Source organism: Pimephales promelas, chromosome 3 (genome assembly GCF_988280905.1).
Source record: "Pimephales promelas chromosome 3, fPimPro1.hap1.1, whole genome shotgun sequence".
NCBI classification, from domain to species: domain Eukaryota; kingdom Metazoa; phylum Chordata; class Actinopteri; order Cypriniformes; family Leuciscidae; genus Pimephales; species Pimephales promelas.
Genome location: NC_142771.1, coordinates 33,890,464 through 33,894,771, shown reverse-complemented (window position 1 = coordinate 33,894,771; position 4,308 = coordinate 33,890,464). Strand labels below are relative to the sequence as shown.

The 4,308-nt window shown below is 37.0% G+C and overlaps 1 long non-coding RNA gene across 1 annotated transcript; it reads left to right on the top strand.

Moving 5' to 3' along the window:
- The first annotated feature begins 1,076 nt into the window (after positions 1–1,076).
- Positions 1,077–3,821, top strand: LOC120489296 (uncharacterized). Its single transcript, XR_005624721.2, has 4 exons — positions 1,077–1,240; positions 1,685–1,785; positions 1,945–2,107; positions 2,945–3,821. It is a non-coding gene; the product is annotated as an uncharacterized LOC120489296 (long non-coding RNA).
- The last annotated feature ends 487 nt before the right edge of the window (positions 3,822–4,308 follow it).

Here is a 4,308-nt window from a genome sequence, read left to right as displayed (position 1 = left end):
TTGACACACTCCAATGTGTCCAATTCCAATTTCAAGACATATGTTCTTATTTTAAGAGCACAATGTTTCTTATTTTTAGAAAACAACGTTAGCACATTCAGACACAAATATATATATATATTTTTTAAATTGTTTCCAACTTTACATTGAATGAATGCATGAGGCTTTTAGCGCTTTCATATGAACTACTGTCCACCCAAAGTGCTTTGCAATCATGTCAGGGGATCTCTCCTCAACCACCACCAGTGTTCATCATCTACTGGGATGATGCGACGGCAGCCACAGCACCAGTGTGCTCACCACACACTAGTGGAGAGGAGAGAGAGAGAGAGAGTGATAAAGCCAATTCAGTGAATTAAACATTATTTAGTTTGGACCATAACATTTTTTTCAGTGCTGACAACTGTCAATATCTTGTACATCAACCTAGCAGTAACTTCATTTTAAAAGATTTTTCCCCCCAAAATGAAAATTTCCTGATAATTTACTCACCCCACTGCCATCCAAGATGTTCATGTCTTTCTTTCTTCAGTGGAAAGGAAATTAACTTTTTTGAGGAAAACATTTTAGGATTTTTCTACACACAATGGACTTGAATGGCAACCAAAATGTTGAATCAAATCTACCAATCAAATCTAATTAACATCCACTGAAAATTTCCACTGAAAAGACACACATCTTGGATGGCATTTTGGGTGAGTAAATTATCAGGAAATTTTCATTTTTAAGTTAATTGGGGAAAAAGTAGTGAAGTAGTGAAAAAGTTAGCAAAGGTCTTTTGATCACTAATTGTTGACAGCAGTTGTTTTCATCAGGTTCTTATAGACGGCAGTTGCTTAAATTACAATAATTTAAAATAATTGCTCTCTTTATTTTATATATATTATTTATACTTTATTTTATTATTTTATTCAATTTCTCAGTGATGTATGTGTAACCTTGTTGTATGTGTTAACTTTACTCAGAAATAAAAAATACATCATTTTTACTAGGTTTTACAAGCAAGTAACAATAAAGGACGCAATGACGTTACTAAACCAGTGAGAGGCAGCCCTGCATTAAAGCGTGCCTAATGCGCAGAAGAAGAAAAAAACAAAGAAGAAGAAGCGGCACTCGTCGTGACGTGAGAGCATGCTCGATAGGCGCCAATTTTGCAGATGTGGAAACTAACGTTCGTTGACAGACTGACTACATTTTTATCTGGAGCCTCGCTACGTTTTTAGAGTAAGTTAATAATAAGGTGAGTAATCAAATCAAGCTTGCGACTTTTGTGTGAATGATTTTTTTACTGTATGTCGATATATTTTACTGGTCTGCAACTAATGTGGACCAACTAATTCTGATATTAGGAGCTTGAAGAATATGCCTTGGTGTGGCCTGTTTTTTTTCTGGTAGCTAAGTTAACTTAACAGCTCCTGAATGCCTAAAAAACGATTTATTTGTCCTAAATGTAAGAATTATTATTGTGATTTCACAACGGCATTATACTCTGACTATAATTATACTTTATACTTGATTTTTAAATAAAGTAAATTCAGAATGTGAAGCATGCAATGTAAAAGTGATTTTATTTTCTCAAACTCTTTTCTCAAACTGCTTTATCATTGCTGATAAAATGAGCCATTTTTTAACAATATGAAAAACTTAATGTTAAGTGATGTTATCCCTACTGATGTTATCTTAGTGGAACCTCTCATTGCATCAAAGATGGAGCAGACCTTCTCAATGCGAAGACATGAGATTGTGGGCAGATGGAGCAGTGGAGCTCTTTTTACAGAGAGACAAGTAAGTTAAGTACTTATGCATATCCCGTTTTCCACAATGAGAAACCACATTCTGTTTAGGTTTGCTTTAGAATTGGCCTGTAGGCCTGACCATGCATTGAACAATGTCCACACTGTCCCATGCCTTGTGTGTGTGTGTGTGTGTGTGCCTGTGTTATAGGTGTTTGCAGAGTTTGACAGGATAGTCACCACAGATCTGCAGACAGCAGAGTAACTTTAATGGTGCTGTGGATCTCTACACACCACACTTTGTCACAATCTTCAAGTCTTCAAGAAGCATTGGAGAGAAATTGGATGGGCTTATGCAGCAAATTAATACAGAGGTGAGTTTACTGCCGCGGCGCCGCCTTCATTTTTTTATTATTATTCTGAGTTGATCATAGTTTTGCTTACGATCTATCTAGCTGTTTACTTAAGTGTTGTGTTGTTTTGTTGATAAACCCTTTAACTGTAATCTTAATAGTCACTTCTCCACTTAAAGGGATAGTCCAATTTTTTTTGAAATAGGCTCATTTTACAACTCACCCAGAGTTAAACAGTTGAGTTTCACCGTTTTCGAATGTAACTCTGGGGGAGTTGTAAAATAAGCATATTTCCAAAAAAAGTGGAGTATCCCTCAGATTCCGCCTGTATTCTGCGCACAGTGTTTCTCCTGTTTGTCAGTGTTGTTTCATCTGCCTTTAAATTGGTTTAAATAACTGAGACGTGCGTTCTCCACTGAATTCAAGCGCTTCTCACTGGATCTCGTGAGCGAGACGATCAGAGTAAACGCCTCTGCTCTAGTGAACTTGCGCTGCCATTTGGACTTTGAGCTGAGTGGATAAATGGTGCGTGTGGCGCGCGGTTCAAATGGGTTTTGTTCAGCTTTTGGCGCACAAACATTAATTAAACTCTTGATATCGTTTTATCAAGAAAAAATATTATGATAATTATCGTTTTATCGCCCAGCCCTGCTTAAGGAAGAGTAAATCATGGGCTTAATTTCATTTTTGGGTAAACTATCCCATTAAGAGTCGTAATAAAAAGAAAAAAAAAAAGATAAATGATATAAACTAATACATGGATTAAAGGCAGTGTATGCAGGGCAGCTAAATGATGATTATTCATGCCTTTTCACTTTTCCCTGTTGTAATATTTTTTTGTTGTTTGGTTTCATTCAGGTATGTGATGTTGATGAAGCCTGGGCACAAGTATCTGTTGGGGACTGTCATTGATGAAGAACTTCTCTCTCTCTAACTCTCTGTCTACTGCCATCATTGTTGAGAGAGGTATTGTAATGGATAATCTGTAGAACCTGCCTCAGGCAATTTGCATCTATTTTGGTCAGTCTTATGCTTTAAATTTGGATTTCGCAAAAGAAATAAACACTTTTAACTTCATTCAGAAATTGATGCTTGGTTTGGGACAAAACAAACTCCCAACAAAACGGCAATCTCTGAAAAATTACTTTGTCTTTCTTACCTTTCTTGGGCTTTAAAGTGCTAGATGCCTAGGCTGAACCATTGGTCACCCAGTATCATGCTATTAGATCATAACGATAAACCCAGGCATAGCCTTTAGCAACTCACTATCATGGCAAAATGTCATGACCACAACATCATTGCAAGTTTCAAGGCCCAGAAAGGTAGTAAAAACATTGTAAAAATAGTCCATGTGACTACAGTAGTTCAGCCTTAAAGGGCACCTATTATGCCCCTTTTTACAAGATGTAATATTGGTCTCAGGTGTCCCCAGAATGTATTTGTGAAGTTTCAGCTCAAAATACCCCACAGTTAATTTATTATAACCATTTGAAAATGTCATTTTGGGGCCTGCTTAAAAATGAGCTGTTTCAGGGGGTATTCCACCTTAAATGCAAATGAGCTGCATATCCCCGCCCTGCCTTTGGATGAGGGCGTAACTTGATACCTATGGCAGGCAGTCGGTACTGAGAGAGTGAAGAGACGCGCCGTTTTGAATGTCATTCAGCCGTACGTTTGAATCGGAATATATAAATAGCATGAAGAGACTCCGGCAGAATAAACATATGAGAATGGACCAGTACGTCTCGGTATGGTTATTTGCTACTTTTATGTACTTTAGAGTTGTAATAGCGTCCCATTTGAAATGATGGATGTCCAACACACACACACACACACACAGACACTAGCGCAAGTTTTTGAAACTACATACACATTCTGTGATAAAGTTTGCTACGTACGAGCGAAATTACATTTATGCGATGGACCTGTGGCGTCATGTTTACTTGTCATACAGGTGCTTCTGTGGCAAATGTGAGAAGATGGCTAACTTACAGAACACCAACATATATGCAGTTTTTAATACAATATATTTAAAAATATATATATTTATAAACGTGTGGTTACACACTATACAAACAAGGTTTTAAATTATATACACAGACATCCTACGACGGCAATAACTTTAGACGCATTTGTTGTTGAATTGGCTGACATTGACTGAAAAGACTATTTGCTCAAAAATCATAAAATACACTTACTGTTACTGGAGGTGACGGTGGATC